Raw genomic sequence first — 11,197 nt, forward strand, 5'->3', positions numbered from 1 at the left:
GAGGGAGGGAGGGAGAGAGAGAGAGAGAGAGAGAAAGAGAGAGAGAGAGAGAGAGAGAGAGAGAGAACTAAAATCACAGTCATCCAATTCTTCTCATTTGCCAGACAGGCCTGGAGTCATTTCTGCAGATGGAAGCCACTAATGCACACGTTCAGGGCCTCAATTCTCTCAAGGGCTCATAGTCAGCAATCAGGCAGGGCAGCTAATCTGCCAGGGTGCAAAGAGAATCTTTGCTGAACCTTGTTTTTGTCTCACAAATGAGTTGTGAAATTCAAACTGTGGGCCCCTGGGGCTCTGAACCCTTGGACCACGTATTTGCACCAACACAGGGTGTCACAGCTGCCCCCCAAGGCTGGAGAACCTGTGACCTGCAATCTACCTGGGTGCTAGCAGAAAGTGAAGGATATGACAATTGGCAGGGCCTTATCTTAGACTTCTGTTTGACCTCAACGACTTCATACATGGTTTTACACAGCTTCACACAATGGGGGAGAAAAAGCACTTCTCTTAAATGTAAGTGTAAGTGCTAAGGCTTTTCAAAGTGCTGCTTTAAAGTGACTTTCTAAAATTCACATTTTTTTTTACCTAAAATGGGCATGCCAACATTACTCTCACTCAAAGTAGTAGCCAGAGCCATTAAAATGCCTAAAAGCTTATTTTTCAAAGACAAGGTTGGGGCTCAGCCTCCCAGAGGCTTCTGGCTTATTGGTCAGAAAATGTTGTAGCTGGCGTTGCTTTCTCTTCTAAAGAGGCTAACCTCTGCGGGGACTAAGGGGCCAAGGACTCACAAGAACCTCCTTTTAGGCAGAAAAATATTAATTGAAAATATGTATCTATAAATGACAAATCTGTCCCCTTTCAAATATTTCTTCCAAAATTTAAGATATGAAAATATATTGAGATCTCGTCTAAAAGAAGTTACTTTGATGTGAATTTGATTTTTTAAAGTTCACATACATGGGAGGGTGTCGCGGACTCGGAAGCCGCCTGCTCCGGCTCAGGTAACCCGGCAGCTCAGTTTAGAGATTCCCGATTGCCGCCGCCGCTCCACATCTCAAATTGATCTAATGTAGGTTGCTGTGTTCTGGCTGAAAATCTCCCAGTTTTCCAAGTGGGACAGGACCAGAAGGACTTTGCTTTGCAATTTCAAAGCCCACGTTTGCAAGCCTAAGCACCCTAGCAGAGCAAAGCGGAACTGCGACTTGTGCTCTCCCCACGGCCTGCACCTAGGGTCCCACGCCAGCTGTGCAGAGGGCGCGCTGTGGGCAACCCGCGCACTTCAGCCCGGCTGCTGCTGCCTGGCTCGTCGCTGCGCGGTTGGGCAGGCTCGGACCCGCGCCGCCTCCTGCTTCCAGCGCGCTCAGACTGCTGGCGTCCGAGGTGGGTCACCGACTGGGCAGGGGACGCGCGGCGCCGAGGAGCTCAGGTCCTAGGACCACAGGGCTGGAAGGAGCGGAGCAGTGGTCTTCCAGCCCTGACCCCGCGGGGGCAGGAGGCGTCCGGACCTTCGCGCTGTCGCTCCCCTGGGCTACAGCCCTAGTCGCAGGCCGGGCGGCAGTGGGCGCTCGCGGTCCTCTCTGCCCGCCGCGCTTCCCCAGGGTCCAGCCTCCTCGGTCCCTCCTCCTGCTCCCGCTCCTCCCCCTGCTCCTCCCTCCTAGGATTAAGCTCCGAAACGCCCGCCCGAAAGGTACTAGGCGAGCTGGCAGCCCCGAGCCACCGCCAGCACCGGGTCCCTACGGGAGCCCACGTACCTTCCCCACCCGCCCTTCCTGACCCTACCCCAGGGTCCCGGGATTCGCCGCCCAGGACACGAGCGCTCCGCGGCGCGGCCCATGGCCCAGTCCGAGAGCCCATTTAGGGCGCCCGACGGGCTGGACCAGCGCACGGCGCAGGTGAGTGGGATTCGGGCGTGGAGCGGGTGCTGAGAGGCGACTTTACCCAGCGCCCGGACCGGGGCTGAGCGGAGGCCGCCGCAGGTGGAGCGGAGGCAGAGGGAGGCGAGACTCAGGCTTTTTCCTGCAGCCCACAACTCTCCGAGAAGGGTCCATACGGTCTGAGACCCGAGTTCCGGACCCGGCCCGGGCTGGCTGTTTCCGTAGCTGAGCTTCGCTCCTGCCGCCACCGCGCGCCCGCGGCTTCCCTAGGACCCTGGAGGCTCCGCCAAACTGCGCACGCTGGGGCGGAGAACTGGGCCAAAGTCCCCTGGCCAGCGGGGCAGCCGCGCTGGGGAGCCCGGTCCGTTTATCTTTGCGTTCAGTTAGGGTAGCGCATAGTGCGGAGAGCTGGCTCCTCCCGGGCTAGCGCCTCTCGCATGGGAAGAGATTGAGGCGGCTGCCTTGCCAGTAAGTAGCCGCTTTTCCAGCTACTAGCGAAGCTTGCTTTCTCGTGTTACTTTTTACTTTTTTTTTTTTTTTTCTTTTTTTCCTTCTTCTCGGTTTCCTTTTCGGGTGCCCTGGTGTAGTAAGGGTTGCTGGGCGCGAGGGCTGGGAGCGGCGGGGTGCGCATCTGCGCTCGGAGCGCGCATCCCTTCCCAGCCCGGGCGGACTCCGCTCTGCTCGCCCATCTGGCCCTAGCGGGTCCCGGAGCGGAGGCTCTGGCTCCACAACCCGCACCCGGAGATCAGGCTGGGAATGCGATAAAAGCGGGGGGCGGGGGAGAATGCAGAAACCAAAGCTAGGATGTGGGGTCCGGGAGGTGCGGGTTTGAACCAGGCTCCGCGCGCAGGCTTGTATCTCAGCACCTGGGCGGGGAGGGCGTCCAGCCTCCGGCAGACCGCAGCCCTGCCAAGGCCGGAGCGGCGTCCTCCACCCACCCTCCACTTTGCACAAGCGGCGTTATCCTTGCCTTGCCTCGCCTTGAGCGAGACTCGCTCCTCCCCTTCCCTCCGTGTATTCCCAGCTATTTTTATCCACAACTTCTGCCAAGATGCTTTGGGGGGATCCTGGGGAGACGGCTCCGACTGCACTGTCTTCAGGCTGAGCCCTCTCAAACAGGCTCCTGCTAGAAGGGACGGCCACACAGAGCGCCCGTGGGAGCAGTTAAGGGGTGAAATCAACCCTGGCTCTGAGGCCAAGCCTGTCTGGGCCCTGGGCTCCTCTTCACCTCCTGGCACTAGGTGTTCGCAGCCCAGGCTCCTGCCTGGGTCCTGGGTGTATGGCCAGCCTGCCAGGCTGCTGCAGGAGCATGCACCAGATTCTTGGTCCCAGGCGCGGGTGCTGGCTTTGCAATTGCATGTACCGTAGTTTGTAGAAAAGCAGTGGCCAGCATCCTCCAGAGGGTAAACTCCAGCCAGGAATTCTATGAGAGAGAGAGAGAGAGAGAGAGAGAGAGAGAGAGAGAGAGAGAGAGAGAGAGAGAGGATAACTTCTGCCTCTTTGCCTTTCAAAGCGCCGCCTTCAGCTTTCAGAGTTATTCTTGCCTTCTCGTTTCCCAGAGACAGTGCATGCAATCTGAATAAGCCTGACCTACTGAAATTCCAGGCGAAGGCTGACACAGCTGCAAAGCCCTGAGTTACCTTCTTCTTTATATTTCCAGCGCTTAGATTTTTGTTTCCTCACAGGACTACAGAAATAACATAATGAAATGTACCACTGTGTTACATAAGGTTTTCTTTCTTCTCGCGCTAGGCAGGGAACGGTCGGCTTCTAAAGGCTCCTCTACCCATCTAACTCTCTTGGCTTAGTTTGACAGGGCTGGACAACTTCATGACTAAGCACTCTTAAGTGAGAGCAGCTCATGACAGCAGCAGCCTAGAGTGAAGATGGCTTGGTGGAGATTTTTGAGCTGTTTTCAGACTGCTGGCTACCGTGAGGCTCCTGAGTCTACAACGAGCCGCAGATTTAAACCCGGAAATTTCTATTGGGGAAGTGAATGAGATAGTGATGTTCGACTTGCAGGTGGCTCTGGAAGGAGCCAAGCAGGGCTCCTTCCTCAGCTGGTGGTGCGCCTGGACTGAAGCCTTATTCCCCTGTTCCATCCAGCAGGGCCTTGCAAGGACTCTTGCTGAAGAGCCCATCTTAAAGCAATGGGCTCTTTGGATTCCACAGCACAGACTGGGCTTGCGCTTATGTCGTCAAATGAAGAAATTCTCCTTCTAGAGAAATCCCAGGGGTTTTCTGAAGGGAAAGCCACGTGGAAGCTTTTCTTGTCTTGAATTGTAACTGTGGTGCTGGCTAGGAAGACAGACCTGGGGCTACGAGCTGCTTGATGGTAGGCGCTGCAGGTCGGTTGGAGAGCAGGGCCTCTGCCCTCGGGCTGCCAGCCCAGCGAGGCTCAGCCGTGCTCTCTTCCGGAGGCTACAGTCGCAGAGCTGCATGGCACGTGTGTGGATGCTCTGATGGAGCCGGCCCTCCCCATGATCAGTGCTCGGGCGGGGGTTCCAGGCTGCTCTGAAGCCACGGGCCCTGTGAGAGACACTTGCTGCTGGTGCAGAGTGGCCTCCTGACTGCTCCAGAACACAGCAACTTTCCATCCATCACAGGAAGAAGTGACTTCCTGGTTGGGGGAGGCAGCGATCAGGGTTGTAGCCCATACGTTTGGGGCAACTGTGACCCCGCACCTTGGGCCTGTGGACAAATGTATTCTATCGAGGCTGCCCTCTCCTCATAGGGGACAGCAAGGGACTTACAACGGTGTACGAAGCCAACTTCTTGCTCCAAGAACAAAGGCAAACTGTCCCTCTCTGAGCTTCCCATGCACCTTAGATCTTTGTAAAATAGGGGCTGAGACATATTTAGCAGGAAGTCACAACATACGTACAGAAAGTATTTGGATAATTGTGAGACACTCATGGAGTTTTGGAGTTATTTAATTTACCCTTCCTGTATTTTATTTTGTGGCTCCCTTAATGTTCATGAAAATTCCAATTTGGGTGTGAATGAGTTAATTATGAGTACTAAACATTAAATGAAAAAAAGAATATCCTGTCATTGTACATTTTCCTCTTGTAGTCAAAAATTCTTCTTTTTAAAAAATGTATTTTGTACAGGATCTCACTACGCAGCTCAGACTCACAGTGATCTTCCTGTCTCAGCCTCCACTGGGATTACAGGTGTGCCACCATACCTGGACTAGGTGGCTGGATGGAACCTGTGCTTGCCTAAGCAGGTACTTAGTTATCTTGCCGGCCCAGTAGTCAAAACTTATTTCAACACTAGGTGTCACAGAATTATTAGCCTCTCATTTTCAGGATCAGACTTAAATTTCAGACTTCTCTTTTTATTTATTTAACCTAGCGCATGACATCTGTTTGAAGAAAATCTATTTGGAGGGAGGAATTGATATCAATTTATCAAGAAAAAAAGGACATAAGTTGTGGATCATCGGCAAATTAGTTGGAGCAAAGTGAATAATGGCCAGTGTCATGAGATGACCCTTATCTTAGTCTATCATCAGACCAGAGCACTCACACTCTGTTGGCATTTTAATTGTTCACTCAATAGACGTTCCTTAGGAAAAAATAAATGTGTTTGGAAAGTGAATGAATGAATGATTGAAAGGAATCTTCAAGCAACCTTAGAGAACAGATGGCATCGTTTCTATTTTTAAAATTGGGACAGTGCAGATTAAGAAGCTTCATTAATTTTGAAAAGGTACAAGCCATCCAGATTGGAATTCAGATCTGCCTGTTCCCATGGCAGTATAGGCATGGTACCCAAGCAGTGGCCTCTTGTCCATCACCACTGAAACCCTACTGAGTGTTGTTGCAAGGTGCCCAGCCAGCAACCACAGGTCTTATTTGGAGGGTACCAATCTCCTGATCAAAATAGATGATTTGCCAGGAGGTGGGGCCCTTTCTTCCTGCATGCATCATCCATCCCGGAACTTAGACTCAGTCACAAGATCCCACTTGGGGTCTGGAATCTTGAGGGACTGGCAGAAGGACCTGGGGACAATGGGAGTGTTTACCCCCTGAGTCACAGATCAAGTGGTGGCATCAGCAGCCACACGGGTGTCCCAGGATGTGGTCCCCGTGGACCGGTTCCTTTGGCGCCATCTTGACATCATCCCTGGAACATGTTCCTTTCATTCCTTCTCACTTTCCACCCTGGTTTTGCAGCATCTCAGGCATCCTTAGAGGCAGCCCCTGTTCTTCAACAAAGTCCTGCTCTCCCAGAGCCAGGCAGCCTTGCAGCCAGCTGTTGCGTGGAGCCTCCAACAATCCATCTTCAGGGCTGCCTGGGGCATGCCGCATTCTCAGCTTCCTCTACCAATGGGGAATTAAGGCCATAGCTTTTGTAGGCCATTAGAATAATATTTACTGGGCCATAGTTTGTCAATAGTTATGTGTTGCCACAAGAGTTCTAGAAAAATGAATTCATTACTCTTCCAAGGAGTAGCTTGAACATAAAGGAAATGGATCCCACTGGGCATCTTTTGAATTTTTTTTTTCTCCACACTGCATGTTTTGTGGTGGTTTTCCAGCAGGGGTCGCAGCCTCAGATGCCTTCACTGGCCAGACTGGAGCAAAGGAGCAGCAGCCTGTGCATAACTGCGCCCCGCCTGGGTCAGGGAATCCTGCAGCCCTGACCTCCACTTCCACCCTCAGTGGCTGCAGGCAGGACCTCAGACCTGGCCCAGCCAGGTCTAATGATTGATTTTTCAAGATAGACTGTCAGTTTGCAGTTTGGTGTGGAATCTACAGACTTCTAAGTGCCCGCGCCTGATGCGTTATTTCCACAGTGTATTCTGCGGGTCCCACAGGGCACTTCTGTATTCAGACCTCTCTGTCCCACAGGCCTCCAATGTACAGACTCTGGTTTTGGAGGAGAGATGGGAAATTTAGGTGGAACTCAGGGAGACTCAGGTAGACCATTTACCAGGACATCCTGGCAAGGGCGCCAATGGCTGGGTTCAGAAGCATCCTAATCAGTTGCCCTCTGTGAGGGCAGTCTTTGCTTTAATCTGCTAGCGACACTTCTTGTCCTCGCCACAGTGAGCAGTTACAAAGATCATGTTTACTCCTTTAACACATGTTTATTGAGTTCCAGCTTGTACCAAGTATTGTTCTGCTCACTGGTGGCACAGTAGGGAAGAAAACAGATGGAAATCTTTACCCTCATATTTATTTTCTAGAGGAGGACAGAGACGAAAAGCAAAGGAGATAACTCAAACCCCTACTGGTCAGGCAGCGATGTTCTAAGGATCAGCAATGAATCAGTCAAGGGGAGGCAATAGGAAATGGCAGTGTCCTGAGCAGGAGGTGTCAGGCATGTACTCAGGCGCCTGCAGTCTGCTTTTCCCTTTTGCCTAGCCAAAATCAAGTTTCTGTGCCCAACTTGAAATACATTTTGATGTGAGAGTTTGTAGTTTTGCTTAGCTCCTGGGAGTTACATCTGTGACTTAGTCCCTGATGTTGGCCTAGAGTCTCACTTTTAATGAACGTGACTCTTGAATATGTCTTCTGAGCTTCCCTGTGCCTTAGGCCTTGTGCTATGAGTTAGTGTGCAGTGATGAGCCAACCCGACCAAGAGCAGTTCTCCACTGATGAGGGGATCCAGGAGTACAGCAAGCCCAAGGAGCACAGAGATGAACTGTGTTGTTGGCGGGGCGCTCATCCAGGAGACTGAGAAACGGGTGAACAACACATAGCGTTCGTTCGTAGGCCACCCTGAAAGCAAGCCCCTTTGGTCACCCCATTTCTTTTTTGCATAGGAATGTCCTCTTAGCCCAGCTGTGCACGAGCCTGCCAGACACCGTCACCCGCCTCCTTGGCGGTCTCACTCGCTTACTGTGTCTCCCTCCCCTGTCAGTTTGTGCCCTCCAGGAGAGGCTGTTTCAGTTTCTAGCCTAGCACGTCTGGTTCCTAGTAGTGGTTCAGGAAGGAACCAGGCAGCATTTCCATCGAAGGAGACCGGGAGAACTTCTTGGGGGAAGAAATTCTCAAGAGAAAAGAGAGGTGTGAGAGAGAAATGCCAAAGACTAACTGTCCAACAGGGTCGAGTTTGGATAGTCTGAAAAGTTTAAGAACTCATCCAGCTGGTTTTGGGTCTCCAGTGTGCTCAGGGAAGCCAAAGAATGGAACCCTAACATTAGCCGTCGACTGAGTAGAGCGTGGCCCTGTGGAAGTTCTCTGGCCTGGAGAGATCACAGCAATGACAGTCATTGCTGTGTAGGACTGTGTGTCACTTCCGCGTCCTATAGGGTGACAGTGCCTGCTATCTCCTTTCCCTTGTGCTGTCTCCAGACCTGGAGAGCAGAGAGAAGCTCTCACAATCTTTGTTTTACATTGTGAGAAACTGAGGCTTGAATCTGCAGCAGCCACGTTTAGGTCCCCAGAGAAGCTGTGGCCGAGGCTGGAGCGCCCTCTGAGGTTCTCCACCTGCGTTGAGCAGAGGGCTCGGGGTGGAGATGGTTAAATTCCTCGGAGGACAGAGTGGCCCGAATTTTTCTATAGGCAAAGGGATACATTTAGGGATAAAACATTCCCATCTTCTGTTATCTGACAAGAACTTTCTGTTTCAGCGCTTTAGGTCTCCTCGAATTTTTCCCAGAATTCCTTGCAGATTCAGTGCACGCACATTCCGCAGTGGGTTGTTTTATGCAAATGTCTTCATTCTTTAGTTTGGGAGAGTAAATCAAAGTCCTGTATCAGCAGTTAAAATACAGTGAGAGAAAGGTAACTGCAGATGCAGCTGAAATGAAAAGGCGTGCTCGCCTGGCTTTAAAAAAGCAGCACTTGAGCGACGGGGAGTGAGGGCGTGTGCTCCACTCAGGTTGTTTGTCAAACCATCGCTCTCCCAGCTTTCTGGGCAGGAAGGAGAGACAGGGTATAAGTTATAGACTGCTGTGGTTTAATTCTGGACTTGGTTGCCTACCTTTTCACATTATGAGAGACTGAACCGAGGGCCACTGCACTGAGCTGCACCCCAAGCCCCTTCCCCCTTGTAAAAACCGGCTCTCACTGAGTCCTTTTCCCAGACTGTGCTGGGTGCTCCAGGCAGCTTGTGCACCTCCTGGAAGAGGCCAGTGACAGGCGCAGGCAGCACACACACGCAAGGCGGCGTGGCTGGGTTCCTGAGCCTCCGCCTTCTCAGCCTCCTCATGAAAATAAAGACATCTCCAGCATGAAGTCCCTGGCACAGAGATGCATAGACACAGTGTTCCCTTCTGTTTCTGACTGGTTGTTACTAGGTGTAGCAAATAAAAAAACAGGACACCTACTTCGCTTTCAATTTCAGATGAACCACCCATGCTTTGCGTATGTCCTAGACACTAAATCCCAAACATTACTTGAAGTGAGCTAGGAAGCTAATCTAGTGGGACAGCTTGAGCCGAGCATGCCCGAGACCCTGGATGATGTAACTTATATATTGTTTCCTGGGAATTTAGGTTTAACGGGGGCACCTGTATTTTATTAAGAAGCCTTATTCTGGGAACTGTTCTGTGAGATTACTTTTCCAAAAGCTTTATGACCACAGGAAGTTAAAGAAAGGAAAACACTATCATCTTGGAGGTGAAATGCTTTAGCCTGGGAGGAATGATGCAATATGAAAGAGAGGCTGTTTTCCCCGGTGAGCTGAAGAACGGAGCCGTCAAATGAAAGAGCTTATTTATTTGCTAAAAAGGGCAAAACAGACCCCACTGTGCATTTAATAAATGAGCCAGATTGTGCCCTGGCTTGAAATGATGAGGCGGATTATTCACACCCTGGGAAGAAGGCGTCGCAGTCCGTGTGGCCACCAGAGCAGCCTCAGGTCCAGCACACCAGGGCCTTATTAGGTACACACACTGCTTCCAGCTCGTTACCGTAGACCTGGAAGGAGAGAGGCCAGGCCCACACCAGGGCTCCACTGAGCGCGCTGAAGGGACGCTTTGTGCTTTGAAAACTCGCACCTGAAATTGCTCCTGTGTCAGACGAGTCCGAGGCTAATGGAACACGAGAGGGCCTTGCAGAAGCTCTGCTCCCAGCGGAGGACGGCCTCGGTGTGAACTGAGGAGTCCAGCTCTGTCACCGCCGGGGCCGTGGTTCTGAGCACGGCTGGGGAATGTGGCGTTTCCCTTGCAGTAATGACATGGTGGGGGATTAAATGAAGCAGGATTTTGTTGCTTATGTATATTCCAAATTCGAGTTTTATGACTTCCTCAATAGTGAGGTATTGCTCTTGTTAAAACAGTTTCTGTTGCATATAATATCAATAACTTCTCGTTTAACTAAACTGCTTGCTAGTAATCTGTTTCTTTGGAATATGGACTGAGAAAAAGCAGAACAGAACAGAACAGAACAGCATCTACTTAGGACAAATGCTCTTCAATGTGGAGATACCTGGTTAGAGTCCACTTGGTGCTTTTCAGCAGAGCTGCAGGGGTGCGAGTCACTTCCCATCACTAACCTCAGTCTCCGTGTTCGAAGCGTGGGCCTGATTTAAAAAGTATCACAAAGGATGGCTTAAGCCTCAATAAATCAAAGGAATTATGTCATGTTCAGACACAGTGCCTGTCTCATAGTTAACAGTAAAAGGAGGGAGAGAGAGGGACAGAAAGAGAGAGAGACAGGGACAGGGACAGTGACAGGGAGAGGGAGAGAGGAAAAGAGGGAGAGCGAGAGACAGAAAGAGAGGGAGAGGAGGGGCGAGGAAAAGAAAAGAGGAGGGAAGGAGAAAGATATGTAATGCATAAGATAATGAAAACAAGGGCAGATTCTGGAGGACAATCCCAATGCCACGCCCAGAGACCAGAAACTAAAGCTCCCGCATCATATTCACCCAAGGGTGTCTCCGTCCTGTACCCTGCCTTCCTTCAGTCTGAAATTAGATGATTCAATTTTACCTTTATTTTCACTTCTTGGGTCAACAGATCAGAAGCAGCAATGCAGAAATGGTGGGGAAGGAGAAGGGAAGGGAAGACACAAAGAACAGAGAGGGAGCCAGATGAGGGGATGCACATGCACAATCCCGGCACCAGAAACCCAGCACCTAGAGTCCCAGCACACATATCCCCAGCACTCACAATTCCAATGCCCATAATCTCAGGCACCCAGAATCCCAAACTCCCAGGATCCCAGCACCCATAACCCCAGCACTCATAATTCCAACACACACAATCCCAGCACCCAGGATCCTGGCACCCAGAAAGCCAGACACTCAGAATCCCAGGACCCAGAGTCCCAGCACCCAGAGTCCCAGCACCCAGAATCCCGGCACCTGGAATCCCAGCACCCGGAATCCCGGCACCCAGAGTCCCAGCACCCAGGATCCCG

At 51.6% G+C, this 11,197-nt stretch overlaps 1 protein-coding gene across 2 annotated transcripts in view; it reads left to right on the plus strand.

Moving 5' to 3' along the window:
• The first annotated feature begins 1,676 nt into the window (after positions 1 to 1,676).
• Positions 1,677 to 11,197, plus strand: part of Hs3st1 (heparan sulfate-glucosamine 3-sulfotransferase 1) — a 33,229-nt gene continuing 23,708 nt past the window's right edge. For both annotated transcript variants that reach the window (XM_023723690.1, XM_004624563.2), the window contains exon 1: positions 1,677 to 1,892. The gene's annotated coding sequence lies outside the window, so the exon portion shown is untranslated. The remainder of the gene's footprint in view (positions 1,893 to 11,197) is intronic.

Source organism: Octodon degus, unplaced genomic scaffold (genome assembly GCF_000260255.1).
Source record: "Octodon degus isolate 3935 unplaced genomic scaffold, OctDeg1.0 scaffold00006, whole genome shotgun sequence".
NCBI lineage: Eukaryota > Metazoa > Chordata > Mammalia > Rodentia > Octodontidae > Octodon > Octodon degus.